The sequence below is a fragment of the Vicugna pacos genome, chromosome 13 (genome assembly GCF_048564905.1).
Source record: "Vicugna pacos chromosome 13, VicPac4, whole genome shotgun sequence".
NCBI classification, from domain to species: Eukaryota; Metazoa; Chordata; class Mammalia; order Artiodactyla; family Camelidae; genus Vicugna; species Vicugna pacos.
Window position 1 is genome coordinate 55698086 of NC_132999.1, and position 23984 is coordinate 55722069.

Below are 23984 nucleotides of genomic sequence, written 5' to 3' on the forward strand. Positions count from 1 at the left end.
TCAGCCTGAATACTCCCAGTGATGGGGTGCTCATCACCTCACTAGAAAACCCATCACACTGTGAAGCAGGCTGGCCTACTGCTAGGAAGCTCTTGCTGTGGAAGCCAGTCCTGCCCTCAGAGCCCACAGATCAGGGATGCTTCTTGTTTTACCCAACTGAAGGGAAGTCACCAGAAACCTGCCAGGCCTGGAAAGACTGACGCAGGTGGCAGGCTCCCTGGGCATCGACCTGGATGCAGGCCCCAGGGCCACCACTCACTTGAGGTGTGACCTTGGACAGGTGACCCCTCCAAGTTTCAGCTTCCTGGTCTGCAAAATGGGAGAAATAATAGCACTCCCATTATTATGTGAGGTTGTGAGGACTGAATAAAAAAAAGGCTCGCCAGGGGCCAAGCACAGGGCCCGCCCCTGCTAAGGAGTCCAGGAATTTCACAATGAGGAAAAGGCAGATCACAGGTGCCCCCCCCAGCCCCCACCTCCTGGACCCGGGGCCCAAAGCCAGACACCAGCCTGGGCTGCAGGCAGAGGCCAAGGAGCAGCACAAGGCTCCCGCAGGAGGCCAAGTGGGAGCCAGGCCGGGAGAGGCCGCAGGCCTATTAACACATCAGTTTCTGCATGAGCTCCCCCAGGGAGCCAGGCGGGCGGGGCTGCAGGGATGAGGGCCTCCAGACAAGTGGAGTTTTTTTTTTTTTTTTTGAAATATTCAGCTATTAAAACCCAGGCTCTCAGGCCAGCTAGGACTGCATACTGAGTGGGGCTGGTGGATTCTCTGCGGCACCACAGCAGGGAGGCAAGGAGGTGGAGGCTGGAACGGACACAGGCATCGGGAGGGGGATCCACGGAGGGACCGCGGGAGGCTGGGCCACTGTGGTCACAGCGCTGCCCCAGGGCCCAGGGTACCCAGGCTTGAGCCTGCCTAGCCGAGTCCACCCCTATCAGAGACAGGGGAACATGCCAAGAGGAAGAAAACTCCCAATTTTCAGGCTGACTCTACACCAGGCCCCCTGGCCTGGCCCCAGATTCTCATTCAGACAAACTTCACCAAGCGCCAACACGGGCCAGGCACTGTTGACATCTGGGGCCATAACTGATGGTCGTAGGGGGAGGGGCGTCCCAGGCAGGGAGGATATTTATCAGTATCTCTGGCCTCTGCCCACTAGATGTCAGGAGCACCCCTGCCCCAAGTTATGACAACCAAAAGCCCCCTGGGGGGACCAAAAATGCCCCCAGTTAAAGACTATTGGGCTAGAGAGGTGAAAGCAATTAAACAGCAAGTCTGACCTCACTGCTCCCCTGTTTCAAACCTTCCCTGGCACCCGGGACCCTGGGCATGGCATCCAAGCTCCGTGGCCTGACATGCAAGGCCTCCGTGACTTGGCTCCCTCCAGGCCAATGCTCACCATTCCTCACCCCAAACTTGACCCTCCAGCATCAACAAAGCACTCTTCCTGGCTTCTGTCTGTTCGTGACGTAACCTCCTCCAGGAAGCCTTCCCTGCTATTCCCCCCACCCCAGGGAAGTAGCACGCTCTCTGTGCTCCCAAGGCCCCAAAGCTAACTCCATCGCAGCACTCAGCTAAGCATTTTGTGGGCAGGACCATGCCGTGGTCACCTGCTTTCCCAGCCCAGCTTGGTCAAGAAGGGAAGTCTAGAGTTGGAGGGGACATTGATAAACTCCAAAGCCTGTGGGGACAGGGGACCCAGCCTCTCAGGGAAAGACAGAGGGACCTTCAGGAAGGAGGACCACAGGGCCACATCCAAAGCCAGCCCCAGGGATGCCCCCTTGAGGGGAGGGACCAGCCAGAAGCTTGTGCACACATCATGGGGCCGCTGGCCCTCAGCGGGCTCTGCCGCTGCTTCCTCAGCTCCACGCCATGTGGCTTAGTTTCCATCCTTTGCTATTTGGGTTGGGGACACATCACCAAAAATCATGATGATCGTGACAGAAAGCATTAGAGGCGCCATTGTCTCATTAACCCTGGTGATGGCCCTGTGAGGTGACCGTTCCCACTTAGCGAACAGAAACGTGAGGTTCCTACTCACAGGGTCATCGGCTGGGAAGGTGCAGGGCTCCACTCAACCCAGGGTTCCTGAGGGCGGACGCCCACCGCGCCACACCCCCTACACCTGTCAGCTCAAGGCTCCCAGCCGCCGTTCCTTGGGGCGGGGGTGGGGGGCAGGGGGGAAATGAAGGAAAAGACTAAGGAACATTTTGCTCTATGCCCTCCTGTGCCCAAGGCATGGGCACAAACTCAAAAGCCCCAGGGACCCTCTCATGGAGAAGGCCTCCAGCTCGGGAGGAACTGGACTCAGCCCCTTAGAAAGGAAGGGAAGGGAAGATGGACTCAGCCCCTTAGAAAAGTCCCTGCAGCGTGAGAGGGATTTACTGTGTCCTCCAAACCAGGCTTTCCGGAGGGAAATGACCAGACTCCCTTCCCAGGCCAGAGACAAGGGGCAGTAGAGCGTGGGGCTGGGGTCCCTCAACAGTGGGGAAGGGAGGCCGGGAGGAGGGGCCGGAGGGAGCTCAGAGCTGCTGGGCTCCTGGCCTGCGGGCTCCCAACGCCTGGGGCAGGGGGAGGCCAGGAGCACAGGATCCAACCCCGCCCCCAGTCTGAGATGGGAGAATCATGGGGCAGGGTGGGGGGCATGCAGTTGTGACCGTGAGGGAACCAGGGATGCCCTCTCTTCGGGGGAGCCGTTCTGAGACCACAGCCCCCGAGCACCACCTGCCCACCCCCACGGCTCACCCATCTCATCTACTGCATAGCAGTCACCACCCGCTCGTTATCCGAAATCTTTTTAATCCTGGGTTTGCTTGTTCATTGTCTGTCTCCCCCAGCCAACCCGGGCGCCACGCGGGCAGCTTCTGGCTCTCCTTGCTTCTCCTGTCCCCGGTACAGCACCGGGCGTAAGACGGCACTTTCAGCACATAAATGCTATGTTACAGTGACGGGAGGTCCGAGCTCCGAGGCCTGAAACCAACTGTACCCTGTCTCCACCGCAGCCCCGATCCCTAAGCCTGTTTCATCATCTGGAAAGCAGGAATGATGACAGCTGTGTGGCCACCTTGACATCAACAAACGTGGGAGGGAGGGGGCACGAAGCAGTGCACACGCATGTGCCACAGGCAGAGCCAGGACCACCACAGGAGCTGCACCAACAAGGCCCCCCCACCCCATACTTGAGACACCAGGAAACCCAGCAGGGAATGAAGCCATCAGCACAACGGACGCTCGCCCAAAGACACAAGTCCTGCTGCTGTTCAGGGCCGACAGGCACCAAGGCTTTTTCCTGGCGGCCACCCCATCACAGGCTCTTCCATCCCCTAGTGGGGTGCCGGGGAGAATCCGAGATACTCCGCTCACCCCAGCCCCACAGCCTCCCGTCCCTAGAGGTCTCCTAGCCTGACCCGGAAAGGCCAGCAAGGAATCGGAGACCCGCTCCTGGCCCGGGGTCTCTCTCCCACACTTCCCTCTCATCGTCACCCGGACCCTACAAGGCAGCCCTGTCATCTCTACTCACAGGGATGGAAACCGAGTCCCCAGGAAGTCATGGGACCTGCCCAGGTCACAGGGCCACGGCAGAACTGGGGGCCCCCCCATCGCGGCCAGATTCTCCCCTCCACAGCCACCCTCAGCCCAAAGGACCAAGACGTAGGACTGGGGAGACTGAGGCAGAAGGCTTCCCTGACCACAGGTGCAACCAGAGGGCTCAGCTCTCATGCTGCCAACCCAGGCCCTTGGCTCAGCCAGCGCCTGTCCTCCCCCCTTTCCCCACCCCACGGGTCCAGAGTCAGGCACCAGGGGACTCCAGACCTGCTAAAAGGTCACCCTCAAACTGCCCGGCAGAGAGAAAGGGGTCCAGGGCCAGAGTTACCTGCCCGGAGGTGAGCCGGGGTCTGGGGAGGACTGGATCCGGATGGTTCCTGGGCACAGATGTGGGCTATTCAACAGGACCGACGCCCAGGAATGAAAGCAGGGCCAGCTGCGGGGCCTGGGCATGCGCCCCAGGTTTTAAAGGGCCCGAGAGCTCAGGGTGGTGGGGGTGCTGGTTTTCACTTGATGGGGAGGTGGGCAGGGGAGGCAGGAGAGGGACAGGAAGTGACCATGGAGAGACCCCTGGCCTCGCAGTCAGGGGACTGTGTGCCTTCAGACCCTCAGGCCCAAGCCCCACCTTTGAGGGTCTAGACCCTGTGAACCCCTCTCTCTGGAGTAGGGCAGTCCACCTCCACCCTCAGTCCTGCTTGAGTCCTTTCCAGGAAGACCACCAACCCCACCAGCTCACCCCAGCCATCAGGAGCACAAGTTTGCGCCCAAAGTGCAGTCTTGCTCTCAGCATCTCAAGTAGGGTGAAGGTAGGGGCCTGGACTTCTAAAGCTACAACTCTCCAAAAAAACAGGAGCACCTGGCCTCCGGGTGACCACAGATGAGTCCCTTCCCTCCCCAAACCCTCCCATCCAAGATACGGGGCGTCACCTCCATCCCCAGATGCTGAGGAGATAAAGCAAGTCAGGCACTCGAGGAAAGCCATATATTAATATCAGAACAAGACTGGGTCCACATTCTCAAGTCATCTCTCCCAGCGTTCCTTTGGGATGGACGCTTGATAATTAACTGTCCCATTTTAAAGATGAAGTTCTAGAGGCCCAGCAAGGTCACATGGACTGGTCACCTGGAGTCTGAGAGCAAGAACCCAGCCTAGAAAGAGTGTTGCCTTCAACCAGACCCAGGGGAAGAGGTAGGGAAGCAGGGAAAGTAGAAACGTGCATTCATTAAGCACCTGCAGCGTGCATCCAGGATCTTTCTAAATGCCACACCCCCCAAGGTTTAAATGCAGAGGACCCTCTTCCTCCTCCCTCCGCAGTGACCAACCGGCCCCCACCAGCCCAGCCACCTCCCGCCCAGCCTGCTCCGGGGATCTGGCTCACTCCGATAAGGACATCTGCAACCTTATTTAAAAGTCACTACCGCACATAATTGGAGGCACTTACCCCCTCAGATCCATCCTTCTCCTCCGATCGCTTTTATAGCCAGTAATAACTCTCATAAATTCCTCAACAGATGGAAATTTTATTTGACTAATCATGGTCGTTTGACTTGCTGGGGTGCGGTGGCTCGGGGATCCAGCTGGCAGGATGCCAGCTGAGGTGATTGTCAGGGGGCTGGGCAAAAAGCCTGGAACCCAAGGCCACCTTGTGGGTCCACCAACCAGAAGGAAGCGACAAGAAGGCATCAGAAAGCACCAGGCGCCGGGCAGCAAATGGCAGCTGTGCTCTGCCTTTTCTAGGTCCAGAGCTGTCTCTGGGCAAGATGCTGAAAACTTTGCCCTCCCCTCTAGGCTCTTGGCCTCTGGACACACGATAGCCAGTGCCAGGGAGAGGCAGGAACATCCTGGCTTAAATACCTAATAATATCAGCGTGCTGGCCACCCCCACCCCTGCACCAACTCCATGCCAGCCCCGTGCCAAGTGCCCCATGGCATTAGCCTGTTCAGTCCTGCCAACCATCCTACAGATGCACGTGAACACTCCCATTTCACAGATTCGAAAACAAATGAGAGAGCAAAGTCACGAGCCAGAGTCACTAGGCTGAGCTGTCACCTTCATCTTGGGAAATTTAAGTTGGTGTCCTCCCGTCCCACTCACACAAGGCCAAGCGATCCTTCTAAGACCCACATCAAATCCCACCACTGCTATTACAAAAAAAAAACAGACCCACAAAACTTCCAGTAACTCCACAGCACCCTCTACACAAAGTTAAAGCCCATTAGCTTGGCTTTCACAAAGGAACCCCATTCAAGGTATCTATCCAAGAGATATGAAAACATCTTACACAGAAAGGCTTGCCCATTTGAGAATACGCATAGATGACTCATACAGCCCCAAGTTGGAAATATCAACATGAAAATGGATAAACAAACTACGCATTCAATGTGTATTCCTTTGCAACCAATCAGGAGGGAAAAACCACGCAGTAATTTGAACAGGGCAAGTTCCATATAAAGAATTATTAACTATACTAGGAGACTGAATTAACACGGACTGGCTAGAAAAAAGTAGAGAACTCTAGAGAATAGCATTGAGGAAGACGCCCCCAAGGGCTGACATAGAGCCTCCAAGAAAGCGTCGCGACCTCAGGATGAGAGACTGCCCAAAGAGGCGCCCCCCCCACCCCACCCCCCCACCCCGGCCCACCGCGGCTGAGGCAGAATCCCAGAGGAAGTATATACACTCACATACCTTCCAGGGCTATTGTCCAGACTTTGTTGAACAGGGCACGCCTGTGGCTCAGGACATGCAAAAAAGCCGGTCTAGTGCCACCCGGGTGGAACCCGTTATAAATCCAACCCGCGGGACTTACCAGAAATCTGCCCTGGAGGCTACAACACAAGCTGCTCACACGAGGTGTCTCACCAGAGGCACCCCACTACAAAACTGCCTAAAACGGGGTGCTGGCACTGAGAGCTACTTACCACTGTGCACTGCAGGAGCCAGGCGCTGGGGAGGCTGCACGCGCTGCAGAAGCCTGCCTGTGAGTGCGTGGAAACCCGGAAGCAGAAGCCTTTTCTGCCGCGCGGTCTCTCCAGCGCCCTCTACTGCCTGAAGCTTAACTTGCCGGCTGAACGGGGAAAAATTTTTAAAGGGCCCAGCTCCATTTTCACCCAGCAGGCAAGAAGGATGAATTTGCAGCTGCAACTGTAGACAATCGGCACACTCCACCCCTTCGATGACTCAGCTTTCACGCGAACCCTTCTCACACAGCTGAACTCCTGAACAACAACACGACACTATATTTCTACCTAAGAAGACACAGCTATTGTTCTTACAAAAGACATTCTCTTCCTTTCCATAAAATGAAACCAACAGTCCCACGAGTCATCACTGACTGCATTCATTACTCCTCAAATGTCACAGTTCCACAGACTATCGTCACCTAAAGACTAAATTGTAAAGCTAACTTCCAAAAACTTGCATACATATAAAATAAAGCTGGAAAGGAGACAGAAAAAAAAAACAGGTTTGCTAAGTGTGCTTATTCTAATTATTGATGCAGGAACTGGAGAAATAACCTCCAGGTGGGTCCATGGACCGACTGGGCACACTGTGAATCAGACGGGAGCCAAGATTCTTTCTATCACCTATCGTAAGTCCCTGCTTTGACTTACGGGTGGGCCAGAGTGACACTGTAGACCCTTAGGAATTCATGTGTATTCAGAACCAATGCCCAGTAATCTCAGAACCATCTGGGAATTTCCTTTCCCCTAGTGCACAATCACTCTGTAAACGGCCCCAGGTCCCTGGGGTGGGGGAGGGGAAGCTTTGGCGGTATATTTACAGTATTTGCAGCAATAATGCAGACTCCTTCCTCAAGGGGACATAGCCTCTCAAGGGCTCCTGGGTCTGTGAACTGACTTAGATTTGGAAACTGGAGGAGAGGCCAGTCCTCTTTATTGTGGCAATGCAAGTTGGGTTTCAGCTGCCAGACCTGGAGCTTTTCATGTTGTATACATCAAGGAATAATCTAGTAGGCTGCCATTTATTTTATCCCAGGGACACTATGATCCATCGGCCATCACTGAAAATGGCCAAGGCATTCTGGTTGCTTGTACATCCCTGCTGCCTTATAGTGGATGCACCCACCTTGTCCTCAGCAGTGCAGTAAGTCCCCTGGTCTCTCCTTCTCTGGGATGTCCTTATCCCCACTGACATCAATGGAGGCAACCCCTGCAGTCACACACCCCTCTACAAAAAGGTCAGCCATAGAGCATTTCAAGGATGAAGGTGCCTCTGTCTCCTGCTCCTTCTTATTAGAAACATAATTGGGGGTGGGGGAGGGTTGCAGATTTCATGTAATACATTCAGTCCAACATTCCTGTATCGCCAAGACTTTCAATTCCCCCTTCCACATCATGACATCACAACCTCATTAATTGTAGGCCACTGTTGAGTCCAAATTTCAGAGGACCAACCAAGTAAGCTGTTAGAGCCGCTCCCAGCTGCACCCGCTAATAACCGAACCCTGAATCTCTAGTACGAACATCCACAGCAGTGAATTCAGCCCAATGCAATGTGATATTCCACCCTGTTTGGTCAAAAACCCTTAGAATCCACTCCCAGTCATGTTCTCCAGGTTTCTACAGATATATATTAGCAAAGTCTGGCAATTCTTTTGGTTTTGCCTCGCAGGTCCCAGCGTGTCTCTGTCACCAAGGGATGCACTAAGGTCTGACCCTTAGAGTCTACTGACAACAGGAGGGTGGTTCCAGCGAATCTTAAGGAAAATGGGCATCTTCTTTCAGGGCATGTGCTCCCACTGAGGTTATTACTGGGTTTTTAAGCAGAGGATCAACAACCTGCCCAGACACAGGAGGGAAACTCTCACCACCAATAAGAGAGGCTCGAAGCCACTTGGGGTTTGAGATCATCAGTTTCATCTGGGCCCCACAGAAGTCCCCATTCCACATGCCATGACCCTCACTTCTTTCTCAATTAATGCCCTAATTTTCACATGGGCAATCTGTCAAGAGGCGAATTCAATTGTAGTTGTAATTCAGCAACCAGCACAATTAAATTTTGTATTTGATTTTCAGCAATATCAGCCCTGGAGCTGCAAGAAATAAAGAGCTTCTGGAGGGACTGTCATGTAAGCTCTCTGGTTCTCACACTAAATGAGAGAGGGTTAATGGACCCAAGCTTGTCATTTTCTCTCTGGAAGTGCTCAAGAGCCCTTGAGAATCCACTCCACCCCACCCCACATTCCTTATAGTCATCATTACTGCCCTAACAATCAAGTGCAGCATCACTCAGGCTCCTAAGGGATGTGCCTCAGCCAGGCTTTATCTCAATCAACCACAGGTGACACCTTGGTTAACTGTAAGGCCACTACATGCCTTGGGTTACCAGCATCCCATTTCCCACTGGCAAGGGCTCATGCTGAAGTCCAAAGGCATGAGAAAACCAGTTCACAAACCTCATTCCTATAGGTCCATCTCCTGGTTATCACTTCTGACACCAATTCTATTTTAGTTTGGGTCCAAACAAGAAAAAGAAACCACATAGTCATTTTAACAGGGAGCGTTTCAAATGAAGAATTGTATGAAGACGTACGAATGGCCAATAGACATATGAAAAAATGCTCAATATCACTAATTATCAGAGAAACGCAAATCAAAACTACGATGAGGTATCACTTCACACCAGTCAGAACAGCCATCATTCAAAAGTCCATGAACGATAAATGCTGGACAGAGTGTGGAGAAAAGGGAACCCTCCTGCACTGCTGGTGGGAATGCAGTTTGGTGCAGCCATTATGGAAAACAATAGGAGATTCCTCAAAAAAACAAAAATAGGCTTACCATATGATTCAGCAATCCCACTTCTGGGCATATATCCAGAGGGAACTCTAATGTGAAAAGACACATGCACCCCAATATTCATAGCAGCACTATTTACAATAGCCAAGACACAGAAACAACCTAAATGTCCATCAACAGATGACTGGATAAAGAAGTCGTTGTATATTTATACAATGGAATACTACTCAGCCATAAGAAAGAGTAAAATAATGTCACTTGCAGCAACATGGATGAACCTGGAGATCATCATTTTAAGTGAAGTAAGAAAGAAAGAGAAAGAAAAATACTGTATGATATCACTTCTATGTGGAATAAAAAAGAAAGGACACTATGAGCTCATCTATAAAACAGAAACAAGGGGAGGGTATAGCTCAGTGGTAGAGCACATGCTCAGCATACACAAGTTCCTGGGTTCAATCCCCAGTACCTCCTCTAAAAATAAAACAGAAACAGACTCACAGACTTAGTAAACAATCTTATGGTTACTGGGGAAAGGGGGTGGGAAGAGATAAATTTGGGAGTTTGAGATTTACAAATGCTAGCCACTATATACAAAAATAGATTTTTTTCAAAAGTCTTTTGTAGAGCACAGGGAATTATGTTCAATATCTTATAATAACCTCTAATGGAAAAATATGAAAACGAATATATGCATGTATATGCATGACTGGGACATTGTGCTGTACACCAGAAGCTGACACATTGTAATTGACTGTACTTCAATAAAATTTTTAAAAAATTTTTTAATTTAAAAAAGAATTGTGAACTTATAATAAAGGATTGAATCAACAGGCATTTGCTAATAAAGAAAAAAGAGAACTACAATTAATATAAGAACAGCAGCTGTAAGGAGCAGTACAACCCACAGAGCTCAGACAGAGCCCCTAAGACTCCATCACCCGCCCTGCAGGGCTAAGTACAGTCCCCAAGGGAGAGCTCTGAGGGCTTTGGTCGAACCCCCAAGGATAAATCCCCCTCCATCACACCCAGAAGTGGAATAAAGTCCCAAAGAAAGAGCTGAGATAGAGCCCCAAAGACAGCCCCGCTCCAGGAAGCATCCCCATATCAGGCTAAGGTCAAGTCCCAAAGAAAGAGTCTCCCCAAAATGAGACAGAGCCCCCAAGGAGGGGTCCCCACTCATGGCTGATATAGAGCATAGAGCCCCCCCAAAATAAACCTCCCACTAGGTTGAGATAGAGCCCCCCAACAAGCAAGAGGGAACCCCCAAGGAGGAGCTCCCATTTAGGGCCGAGAAAGGGTCCCCAAGGAAGAGCCCCTTCTCAAAACTGGAATAAAGTTCCCCAGGAAAAGCCCCTACAAACCCACGCACGTACCCTCCAGAGCAGACCTTGCTGAACAGGGCACACCTGTGGCTCACGACATGCAAAAAAAGCCGGTCTAGTGCCACACGAGTGGAACCCGCTAGAAATCCAACCTGCGGGACTTGCCAGAATTCCTCCCTGGAGGCTGCAACATAAGCTGCTCACACGAGGTATCTCACCAGAGGCACCCCACTACAAAACTGCCTAAAACGGGGTGCTGGCACTGAGAGCTACTTACCACTGTGCACTGCAGGAGCCAGGCGCTGGGGAGGCTGCACGCGCTGCAGAAGCCTGCCTGTGAGTGCGTGGAAACCCGGAAGCAGAAGCCTTTCCTGCCGCGCGGTCTCTCCAGCGCCCTCTACTGCCCGAAGCTTAACTTGCCGGCTGAACGGGGAAAAAATTTTAAAGGGCCCAGCTCCATTTTCACCCAGCAGGCAAGAAGGATGAATTTGCAGCTGCAGGGTAATCATAGATAAACCCGCACACAGAGAAACACTACCCAGCAATGCAAAAAGAACAACCAATGCCTGGATTAATTTTACAGATATTATGTTAAGTGAAAGAAGCCAGACACCAAACAGCACAATCTGCCAGCTCCAGTTAATAGGAAGTTCAAAACCAAACTGATCTGCAGCGAGAGAAATTTAAAAATGCAATAGAAAGAGGTGTTTTACTGGAAAGGGGCACAATGGAACTTTCTAGGGTAATGGAAATATTCTCTATTGTGATTGGGGCAGTGGTAACAGATATTTACATTTGTGGAAAAAAAAAACTTCAAACTGAACTTATCTGCATTTCACTGCAGATAAATTATAATTCAAATTTTTTAAATTAGCTTCCAAATTTGGGGGTTCAAATTCAGTCACTCTGTACTGTTGGCACACAGTAGATAAACAAATGTGCTTGAGTAAGTAAACGGATGTGTGAATCACATATGCTTTTTGCTTTCCTCACATCTGACCTGACAATTCCCCCACATCACTAAGCTACTGACCTGCTTTTCTGGGCTCCCATAGCCCTCTGCTCTGAGTTCAGTCTTAGCTTTTATTATACTGATGTCCTGCAGAGGGACAAGAAGTACCATCAGAATGACCAACATGTCCTGAGTGCTCTGTACCTGACACTGTTTTCAACCTTCTAACATTCCTAACCACCTGTGCAGTAATTACCTCTGTGATCCCCATTTTACAGATGAGGAAACTGAGATACAGCTTCTCTACACGGTTAACCACTTTATCTCTGGAGTCAGACTGACCTAGGTTCATATCCCAGCTCTTCCACTTGCTAACTGTGGGTCTTGGGCAAGACAACTGATTACTCTGAGACTTATTCTACTCATCTCTGAAATGGGGATAATAATGTCCCCTGGGGTTGTCCTGAGCTACACGTGGTTTATCCACATAGAATGTTTAGCATGGTGTCCACCTCAGAGCAAGCTCTCACCATGAGTAAACAATGCATTTCATCAATCCTAAGACCTACATGTTTTCACATTTTCATATCTTTGAAATCAGGATGTTCTGGCTATCAATGACATTTCACTGTCTCCTTGGACAGTGGCTGTTGGGACACAGTTGTCATTGTCACTGTCGCTGGCTGTTCAGGAGTAAACCTGGTTGAGACCATTCATACTATTGTCACTTCCATGTCTAAGTATCAAAGCTCTTTCCATAAGAATAAAATAAAAATACGCTGAGCTGGAAAAGCATCATGTCATACTGTAGTTGGCAGCTGCTTTTCTTTTTTAGTGGTACCTAAATTAATGGTGTGTCTTACAGTTTATGGTTTCTTAGGTTTGATGAAATGCACTACAGTATTATCATCACAAGTCTGTCTTCCCCACTGCAGGTAATTATGTTATGGTTCTCTATTCTTCTTGTCTTCCTTTTAGAGAGTTAGACACCATCCCTTCATCATATGACTCTGTAGAGCTTCCCATCAGAGTAGGCAAATAAAATTTCCCCATCCCAGCAATGTAGGGCTTGGCCATGTAACTTGCCTTGGAATGTGAGTGGCAGGTCAGGGCACTCATTTCAAGATGAAGCTTTAGGGGATATTGTATGTTTCTGCCCAGGCCATGAAAGTAGGCACCTAGTAACCACTGTTACAAGGAGTTGGAGACAAGTGAAGCTGACCTGGGCCCAGCCTGCAGCCTGAAGCAGAGCAATCCCAGCCGACCCAATCATTGTGAGCAAGGGGAATCATTGCTTAGAGTTATAAGCCACTGCGATTTGGGGATTATCTGTTACACAGCACTAACATAGTAGCAATAGCTAATACGCTCTCTAAACTATGCATGGTTGGAGGGCAAGGTCCATAGCTCATTTACGTCTATCTCTTGCACATGGACATAGTGGGTGTGGAGGGCACTCAGAGAGATATCAGAGATGGAATAAGGCAGGTTTTGGAGTCAGGCAGTTCTGGATTCAAATCGCAGCTCCAACACTTAAAAGTTGGGTGACTCTGGGCAAGTCACAAGTCATCTGAAGTTCATAAGTCTCAGTTTCCTCATCTGCAAAAAGGGGCTTCCTAGATCCCATGTGTGATGAGAAATGAAGCAAAGGATGTGCAGGGGCTTCACTTGGTGCCTTGCACTAGCAGGCACTCCAAATGCACACCAATTCCCTTTCTTTGGAAGATGTTTATGATTGAATACATGACTGAGACCCCTGTAACCCATTTCTGTACCCCAGAACATGCCAGCACAGCCTCTCCCAGATGTTTCTGGAGCATAGCAAGCAGGAGCTGGCGGGGAGGAGGCATTCCTGAGACGGAAGTTCTGGCAGGCGCCAGGGGAAGCAGTTGCCAAGCTTCCTCCAGCAGTTCCGTCCCCCAGGGGCCCCCTTTACTAATTCTATTTCCATTCTGCCTGGCATCCAGGCACCCAGGCTGATGCCAGACTCAAACTTGGCAGATTTTGTGCTCCCCCAGAAGTTTCTGCCCCAGTTATTCCCTGTGAAAATGCAAAGGTGGAAAAGACAGGGGATGAGAGGGCGGCCCATCTGGTCCAGGCAGGGGGCAGGGGTGGGCCAGCTTTCCCAGCAGAGGCTCCACCAGCCAGAGAGGCCCACACATACAGGAGGCCTCTGGACAAGTGCGGCCCGGGACACCCACCATAGGCCCCACCCAGGCACAGAGTGTTCATCAAGGAGGCCTAGATTCCCGCCCTGACTCTGTCCTGAGCCTGCTGTGTGACCTGAGGTGGTTTCCTTAACCTCTCTGTGCCTCCATTTCTTTTGTCTCTACAATAAGTAATATCTAGGAAGTCTCCATGGTTCACAGTCCCATCTGAGAAGCTGGTGGAAGGCATGGACAGCTTCCCAAGAAAAATGAGTCTAACTCAGCAGCCCAAAACCTTGAGGAAGATGCCCCGCAATGAGCTGGTGGTCACTGAGAGCCCTGTGCTCCCTGGAATGTTGGGGCTGGAAGTCCGAGGGCTTCCCTCCCACTCAGACCCACCTGGATCGCTCTCTACCCAAGAAGCCCCACGTGGCCAGGGAAACAAACCCCAGTGAACCTTCCTCCTGAGCTTCCTTCTCTGTTACCTCAGAGATACCCTGGTTCCTGGCCTCCTCCATCCCTGTTCATTAATCATCTCTTTGTTGCCATGGTTTTTCTGAGCCTTCCACAGAGAGAAGGCCCAGAAACAAGCAATGAATCAGATCATCGGTCGCTCTTGGGTTGAAGGGTCTTCAGAGGTGACCCACACAGATGCACACGCACAGACACATACACACATGTTCGCATGCATACACGTGTACACGTGTGTATACACATACATGCATGTGCTCACACACATACATCTGCACATGCACACATATTTACACATGCACACACCTATATAAACATAAAGCACATGTATTTATACATGTGCACACCTACATAAACATATATCAATACACGTACATGCACACATGTGCACATGCACATACATTGTCACACATGCACATAGACACTAACTCTGTGCCTCAGCCCTACACCCCCCTGCACATACCATGGCTGCTCCCTCTCCCAGAGGCCCAGTGAGTCTCATCACCACCATCATATCTTCAGCGCCTCTCCCTCCCCCTCCATCCCATCATTTCGTCTCTGGTGCCCACCAAGGTCACGAAGGCTTAGGGGACACAAAGAGTTAAAACTGAGCATCTGGGAGCCATAGGATCATCAACCCTCTCACCCCCTTGCTATGCGACCCTGGGTGTTGTCAATGATATGATTTATGCTGTCCCTGTGTTGTTCGGTTTCAGAGACTTCAAAGTGCATCATGTGCTATGCAAAGTGCCTACCTGAATTTCATCCTCGCACCCCACCTACAAGACAGATATTATTATCTCCCATATGTTATTTGCCCACTCCTGTGTACCAGATTACCCCACAACTTCTCAGCTTAAAACGACAAACATTTATTATCTCATGCAGCTTCCGAGGATCAGGAATCTGGCAGTAACTTAGCTGGATGGCTCTGCGTCTCCCACGAGGTTGCAGGCAAGCTGTCAGCCAGGACAGCTGTCTCATCTCAAGGCCCAACCGGGGGCTGGAGAATCCACTTCCAAGCTCATCCCTGTGGCGGTTGGGAGGCTCAGTTCTTCACCACGTGGGCCTCTCCACATCCCGCCTGAGTGGTTTCAGAAAACGGCAGTTAGCTTCCCTCAAAGTGAGTGATCAGACAGAGAGGGAGAGAGGAAAGGACGGGGCGAGGAATCCCAAGACAGAGCATCTTTAGCAACCTAATCTCTTAGCCTTGGAAGTGGATAGCATCCCTTTTGCCATGTTCTATTGGTCTCACAGACCAAACCTGATAAATGCAGAAAGAAAATTGATAAAAGGGTGTAAATATCAGCAGGTGGGGATCATCTGAGAACATCTTAGAAACTGGCCATCGCATCCCATTTTGCAGATGGAGAAACAGACTTGGCCAGGTGAAGTGACTAGCCTGTGGCCACACAGCCAGCAAGTGAAGGAGCAGAGATCTGAATGCAGGACTGTCCTGCTCCAGCAGCTGGACCCCAAACTGGGTATCTTCTCCTCTACCTGGCCTCAGTCTCACCAAATGTTAGAGATGTTAAAGGAAGGAGTCAGATGGGCTAACCCTTAAGGGCACAGCCCAGCCATCTGGAAAGTTCACAGGCTTAATTAGCAAGGTACAGAGCAGGACTTGAATCTCAGTCTCCCGCCTTTCAACCACCAGACTCTTGTCTACTTCAACAGACCAGCCCTCCAGTCCTGAGAGTTTCTCTTATGTGTAAAACTAGCTGATACAAGTCTCAAATCATCTCCAGGTCTCAGTTACCTCCCCTGGAGAATGGGAGCAAGGGAGGACATAGACAAGATCTAACAATGATACCAACCACGATGAAGACGGTGACGTCAGTGATGATAAACAAGATGCTGCTGATGCCAGGGATACAGGTGATGAAGATGAAGTGATGACGCTGAGGGTGGCTGTGGTGGTAGTGGTGATGATGATGGTAAGTAACACGTACTTTGAGCACTTCCTATGATGCCAAGAACTTACATTTCATTTCATCTTCACAATCTTTGCCATTCATATTGCGGCCCATGGGCCAGCAGCACAGACACCACCTGAGCCCTTGGTAGGAATTCAGAGTCTGCCTCACTCCCCGACTCCAGGAGATCGGTGTGCACGGTTGAGTTTGAGAAGTGCACCAACTTCTCAGAATCAAGACCTAACACAACCATCCAGAAGGGGACTGCCATTCTTGTCCCTACTTTGCAGGTGAGACTTGGAAAATTTCACAGCCAACAAGGTGTAGAGCAAGGATAAAAGTCTTGGTCCTCACCCCAGAATTTTCCCATTCCTGCCCCTTGGACTGAAAACTCTGTCCACCTCTGGACAAGGTGAGGTTACAGCCAGAGAGGGCTCATTCCTGAAAGCATCCTCCATCAGCCCGCCTCCTGCTGCTCACAGCTCCTCCGCCTGGCAGGGCTGTCAGTGGATAGATCAGAGGCGAGGATGCTCGCCTGGTGAACAGTGACCTTGTTTCAAATTACTCCAGGGGAAGGACACTCAGAATCAAGAGACAGCACTCTACAGCGCACAAACATTTCTGAAAGAGGGGGTGAAATTAAGTCTTTGAAATAACATTAATCATGATAATGCTTTTACTGGTTCCTTCCCTTGGTGTTTCTTGGTTTAACCCTCAGCAGCCCGGGCTCCCAGAGTCCCCAGTGCTACATATTCCCCTTCCCTTGGCCAAGAAACTTGCCTGGAGCCTTGATGCACAGGGACCTCGTCTTTTCCCATCTCCCATCAGCCTTCTTGGGGCCAGATCAAACCTCAGGGGCTGGGCAGGTAAAATAAATGATGGAAGCAGGAAGCAGGCTATGATTAGGACTCCAGTGTCCAACTCATCCTGGGTTGCCTCGTCTTAAAACTGAAAGACTGGTGTCCCAGGAACCCCCTCTGTCCCAGGCAAACCATGAAAGGGAATCACCCTAATTGGGACTGTTGTGAACAGAAAAAAAAAAGAATCTTGTCCTGAGGGAGCAGCTGCTGTTCACCTTGGGTTGATGCTACACCAGGGTAGCTTGGAATGAGTTGTTCCCCCTAAATTGAAGCACTAACCCACATTGTGACTCTGTTTGGAAATAGCGCCTTGAAGGAGGTAATTAAGATTAAATGAGGTCATACACATGTGTCCTAATCCTATTGGACTGATGTGCTTGTAAAATGAGGGAGAGGCACCAAGGAGATGGGTGCACAAAGGGAAGGCCCTGGGAGGACACAGCAAGAAGGCAGCCATCTGCAGGCCCGGGAAAGAGACCCCAGGAGAAACCCTGCCAGCACCCTGATCTTGGACTCCCAGTCTTTTTTTTTTTTTTAATTTCATGGAGGGGGAGGTAATTAGCTTTATTTATTTATTTAATGGAGATATTGGGGATTGAACCCAGGTCCTTGTGCATGCTAGGCATGTGCTTTACCACTGAGCTATACCCTCCCCCACCCCAGACTCCCAGTCTTTGTAACTGTGAGATAATAAGTTTCTGTTGTTTAAGCCCCCAGACTGCGGCGTTTGGTTGTGGCAGCCCTGAGCAGGCTAATATACATGGGGGAAAAAATAGCAGTAAGAAAAGCCAACATTTACACACCCCTCATTATGTTCCAGGCACCATTCTGTGTCTGTTCTGCGCATCTCTACACCTATTAGCTTATTTAATCCTCACAGCAACCCTACAAGGTAGGTAAAACCATTATTCCCATTTTACAGATAAGGAAACTGAGGTACAGAGTTTAAGTAACTTCCCCCAAAGATTCACAGCACTAGAAATCGAATTCCTTCTGGCTAAATGCAAAGCCTACCTCCTTCCTACTATGCTGGGAGTGGGAGCCCGTGTTACCCAACCTTCCAATTCTCCAAGGGAAATTGAAAAATTGCCTGATTTTTAAATGCTGGCTGCTAATTAAGAAAAAACAATATTTATGGGCATAAACAAAAGATACCTGTGTCTAACTCTCAGCTGTCAGCTTATAATTGCTGCTCTTTGAGAATTTCAGCAAGTCAGAATTAAAATTCCGTCCACCACCACCACCACTGCCCACACAACCACCTCTGCCTTCCAGTAAGAGCGTGGATCTTATAACTGTGGGGCTGAGAGACTTTGAAAATCAGAGAACATCAGCACCTCATGGGAATTTAGAGACTGTGGCATCCAAGCCCAACTTTCACAAATGGCACCACTACACTCAGAGAGGTTAAATGGATCACTGAGGTCACACAGCAAGCTAGTGTCAGGGCCAGCAAGAACTGTTCACTGGTGACTCATCATATTGAGGACAAAGGTACACACTGTGCAGTCTCTCTTTAATGCCTGTTTTTCTCTACATCCCCAAATTTGGCTTTCTGTCCATTTGTCTGTCTGTTGTTCTGTCCATCCATCCATTCATCCACTCATTTATTCATCTATCCATCCAATCATCCATCCAACCATCCATCCATCCATCAATCCATCCATCCATCCACTCATCCATCCAACCATCCACCTATCCATCCATCCACTCAACCAGCCAGTCGGCCTGGTTCAAGGCTTGCCCTCATTGTGAGCTCCTTGAAATCAGGGCCTTCGCCTTACCTGTTTTTGTATTCCCGACTGTTACACAGCATAGTGTTTAGCACAGTATTATCCAACTTAACCCTTTCCTGGCTGGTTGCTATCAGTGAACAAGGCATTTTACCTCTCCAAGTCTCAGTTTCTCCATCTATAAAAAGGGGGCATACTTCACAGTGTCGTGGGGAGGAGATATGTGCGCCCAGTAGATGCACAGTCACAGCCAGCTGTGATCATCAGCTGTCAAGAGGGGCTAGGAGCCCACGTTCTTCAGGAACCTTCCAGCTCCACACTGCTGGGTCCATGCTCTCAGAGGGCGCAGCAGGGCAGCTGGGGAGCCTTGCTGCAGGAGCAGGGGTCGAGGGTGGAGGCCTGCAGTGGGTCATAGACAGCACAGGGCAAGGCTGCAGAAAGCTGACTGGAGATTCGGCATTGCAGAAGACAGAGGGACAAAGGTCAGCCTGGCCTCGAGGGAGGGAAGCAAGATCTGTCCCAGGGTGCAGGTGCATGGTGGGTGCGGGGGAGCTGCCAGGCCTCAGGGTCCCTCCTGGAACCGCAAAGGCTCTGAGAGGCAGGGCCCACCCAGCCTGCTTCCGGCCTGGTACAGCTGCCAGAACCACGCAGCGCTGCACTAGTTTCCCCATCATCAACTTCTTTGAAAAATCAACTGCGATAGCTGAACTTCTGTTCCATTGTTGTTATTGTTTTTTAATTATATCTTCTTTTTTTTTTCTTTTTTAGCTCAGGAGCCAAATTGGATTCAGCCAACCTGAAATTAATTTGTGGCATAACACGGTGGTGTGGAAAACTGGGCCGTCCGTCCTCAAGCTGCCAGAGGAAGAGAGGGGAGACACCGGGCCTCGGCCCAGGGACCAGAGAGGAGGCAGAGGCTTGCAGGGTCACTGCTGGGCTTCTCTGCCTCTTCCACTCTCCGGGGAGGAAGCCCTTGGGCACCTTCAGCATGCTGATCTTCCCACAACTGGTTAGAAGCATCTGCTGGGCACCAGGCCCCAGCTGGGCATTAGAGATGCTGTTGTGAACAAGCCAATCAAGGTTCCTGTCCTAGGAGTTTGCAGTCCAACTGAGTCATTGAGACTTGTTTAAGATTCCAGAGAACAATAAGTACATAAAGATGGACCATTCATAGTCAGGGTTTTCCAGACCACCTGTCAGCCTGGGATTTAGTATAAGATTATTCCCATGTCCCCAATTACATTTTATCAAAGGAATAAAGGATGAGACCTGTAGGTTTCACTGGGGCAGGCATCTTACACAGATCATTGCATGTGATTGTTAAGGTGCTAATATTATACCCATTTTATAGGTGAGAAAACTGAGGTTCGAAGGGGGCAATTCTTGTCTCTAGTGAGGAGGTGACGAAGCTGGGACTTGAGCCCAGATCTGGATGATCCTGTTCTTATAACTACCAGGCTGTTCCGCCTCTCATGGAAAACCGTGGCACACCAGGCCCTCTCTGTGCCCGGATCAGATCTGCACGTGGTCCTAGAAAGCCCAGGACAGGGAATGAGCGAGTGAAGGCCAAGCAACCAGGAAGGTGTGCCCCACCCTCCTCCCCACCTCCCACCTGGAGATGCACAGCTTGCCCAGGGTGTTCTCTTCTCCCTCTTTCTTCTCCATCCTATCACTGTTGGGAAAAAAACATTTTCTCCTCCACGGAACCCTGTCTGGGGATCTGAGCTCTGATTTCAGGGCACAGATGGCATTAGGACCCACGAGGGAAGTCAGTTTCCCTGTCCCCAGGGAAAATGAGAGCCCTGGGGGAGGACCATGGGAGCTCTTTTCCAAGACTAGATTTCTCTCTTTCTTTGTACCGTCTTTTCCCCATCATTTTAATGTATTTTTGCTCAAAGTAGAGGGTGGAAGAGGGTAGGCAGCATCTTTCCTTTGTATTTCAGGGGTTTTCTGGAAAACGCATTCCTGCTCCTCCAAAAGTAAGCAGGTCATGTCCCAGTGCCCCAAGCTGGGAGAGCTTCTGGGGCAGCCAAAGAACCTGACCCTGTGTGGCTCAGGACTCCCCTTCCCGCTGCCAAGAACACCCGCCTCCGGGGTGTGTCAGGGCCCCCGTCCCACTGCTGGGCTCTGCAAGTTCTCCCTGGTGACTTCTGATTCCCACCGGCCGTGAGGAACTGCCCTGGCTTCCTCTCTGCATCTCCGCACCCACACCCACTTCTTCCATCAGCTGGGCACACAGCAGATGTCTCAAAGACACCAAGCAGCTCCCTGGGAGGGAACATTCCAGGTAAAAAAAAAAGAAAACAGAAAAAGATCACCAAGCCATTTCCTAAAACCCTGGGCTCCAATTCCCAGCAGCCATCTCCCGTTTTCTTTTCAACCTGAGTCAACCTGGGACTCAAAATGTAACAGCCTCAGTAAATACGATCAGTACAAGATGACCTTTAAAAAGAATACAGTGTTAAGACAAAAAAATATACAGACACGCAACTGAACAGTGGGTGTCTTTGAGAAGGGGGAGGGTGACCGACGGCTTTCACCTTCTACATTATTTTAATTTTTCACTATAAGCAAACATTACTTTTCTAATCAGGAAAATGAAATAGAGCAGTTTCAAAAATAGACAAGAGCCAGAAACCCCCAGCTCAGTCCGACAATCTGGAAGGTCTGGAACAGGGGTCAGTAAAATATGGCAGGGGGCCAAATCCCACCCACCACCTGTTTTTACAAATAAATTTTTGTTGGAACTCAGCCGCACCCATTCATTTACATATTGTCTATGGCTCCTATAGCACTACAACCATAGAACTGAGTAGTTGTAACAGAAATTGTGTGGCCAGCAAAAATGAAAATATTTACTATTTGGCCCTTACAGAAAAAGTTTGCCAAGCCCTGGTCAAGAAGAATATGACTTTGTGAAGAAAAAAATTAGTCCGTGTCCAGTGCGAAGGCAGGAGTCTTCAACACATTCAGAGGTTGGTAATCTGAGCATCACAGAATCCTGGATCCTTCAGGATTCAGAGGCCACTCAGTCCAACCCTTGCCTTCATTCCCCACAGAAGAGGGTCTTCTCTGCTCTGACCAGTCACCTAGGGAGAGCAATACCACAACCACCCTCTGACAAGGGAAGTCCTTCCTTAAGTCTAACTTAAATCCGGCAACCGCTGATCCTCCTGCCTCAAGACTCAGGCCCTCCACCCGACCCAGGCACTTTGTTGGGTCCCCCATTGTTATTGACTGAGGCTTAGATCTTGCTCAATGCCCTGTTAAGACAGAAAGGCCTCAACCATTAGGAGGGAATGGTGCTACCCCACCCCTCCCCCTCCTGGCCTCCAGGCCCCGGGGAGGTACACGGGCAGGGGCTGACCAGTGGGGTCCGCCACACCAGCATTAAGAGGGAGCTGATGGCTTTGGAAGCAATTGCTACCACTTTTGGAAGAGCGATTACGTTACCTCTGCATAAACACCCATCCAGACCCGCTCCGCAGGGGTAAATGAATGTATGAGAGCATCGGAGCTGATATACCTAGGCCAGAGGGAGCCGGAAAAATTCATTTCCCCCTCTAAACGATCCACTCTGGGTCCTAAATATTCAATTATTTCATCGCTGGGAAATGGAGTTCCTCCCCTTCCCCATGGCAGACGGTTTGCATTCTTAACGCCTGACATCATCAAGGTATTAAGGGGCGCACTTTACAGCAGGCTCTGGGCTGCAGCCCCTAACCCAGCTCAGGGAGGCTTAGGAGCATGTCAGGACCACAGACGCCCTCCCAGCTGGGTCCGGGCAGCCCCGCTCTGTTCCTAAGCCAGACCTGCGAGGACTGTCCCAGCCTCTCACCAGATCAGCTCAAGAAAAGGTCTGGCAGCCCAGACCTGGAATCTAGTGAGAGCTCAGAGCTCAGAGCTCAGAGCCTCTTAACTGTCTGTCGTCTTGTCTGTCTTCTCCACTAGGGGGTGACTTTGAGGGCAGGGGCTGTCCCAGGTTTATTCCTATATCCCTGTGTACCTGTGATACAGAAGGTAGTCACTATTTATTGAATGAGTGAATGGATAGATGAATGAATAAATGGTTGGCAAAAGAATAGAAGGGTCGATGAATGACACTTAAAACATTATTCACTTGACTCCTTAGGGTAAGGGCTGTGATTTATTTCTCTCTCTACCTCAGTGCCTGAAACATCACTGGCAGCCCATGAATGTTCATTGAATTCATGTATCAGAGAATGAACCAGAGTCACTGCCCTAACCAGCCTTGAGAAGAGGCAGAAGAGGGAGAGGCAAGAAGCAGGGAGCCTGCGGCTGGCAGATGGGTTACACACCTGCCAGTTGGGAAGAACCCAGAGGTCTCAGCAGGAGAGAGGGCCCCCTGAGGTCACCTCTTGGGTGCTGGCCCTAGAGGCTGGAAACTCTTCATCCTGGCTCCATCCCAAATGCTGTGTAATTCTGGAAACTATCTCCTCTTCTCTGGGCTTCAGTGACCACATCTTTAAAAGGACAGAATCAGCCTGTCTTGTTTCTGAGGCCCCTTCAATCTAATCCAATCCATCAAATCAAGTTGTCGGCCTTCATTCAACAAAAACAATATGGCCATCTTAAAGATGGAACAACTGAGGCCCAAAGAGGTGATGTGACTTGCCCAAGGCCATATGATGAATCAAGGACAAAGGGATGAGCCAGAGCCCTAGCCTTTGCCCTCTAAAGAAAGACAGTATCCGAGGGATGGTAGGATTTATAAGTTTAAATTCCAGCTCTGGACAAATGACTCCCCTTCTCTGAGCCTCAGGTTCCTGATGACCTCTCAGAAGATTCTCATATAAAGACAAAATAGTGACCACAAACACTTTCACAGCCCTAATTCTGGGCCAGGCCCTGCTGAAGGTACTTACACAGACAGACTCATGTGTGTCCTCAGGAGGCACGTCCTGCTGCTGTAATTCACGGCTCACAGAGGGAGCAGGCTCAGCAAAGCCAAGTCCCTCATCCAAAGACACTGGCTTTCAAGTGACAGAAGCAGGGTTCCATAAGGTACAACCGATTCCGGCCTCTATGCTCTTTGTGTTACATCGAACTGCCTAAAAGAGCATTTAGGATTTGGGACCATGTTACACGTTTGGCTGTTTCTTTCCCTCCTACATCGTCTGATTCTCTTCATGATGACAACGGTCTCCCCCTGCGGCAAAAGAACCAGCTAAAGTCAGCCGAGCAGGCAGAAATTTTTTTCAGGCAACACTGGCCTCTCTGCAGCCCGCAAGACAAGAGCCCTCATGGT

The 23984-nt window shown here is 50.3% G+C and overlaps 1 protein-coding gene across 1 annotated transcript in view; it reads right to left on the reverse strand.

The window, feature by feature from the left end:
- The window catches only part of ACTL8 (actin like 8), a 61229-nt gene extending 54680 nt beyond the window's left edge, over positions 1 to 6549 (reverse strand). The window contains exon 1 of the mRNA XM_006197048.4: positions 6471 to 6549. The gene's annotated coding sequence lies outside the window, so the exon portion shown is untranslated. The remainder of the gene's footprint in view (positions 1 to 6470) is intronic.
- Between the last annotated feature and the right edge of the window lie 17435 nt (positions 6550 to 23984).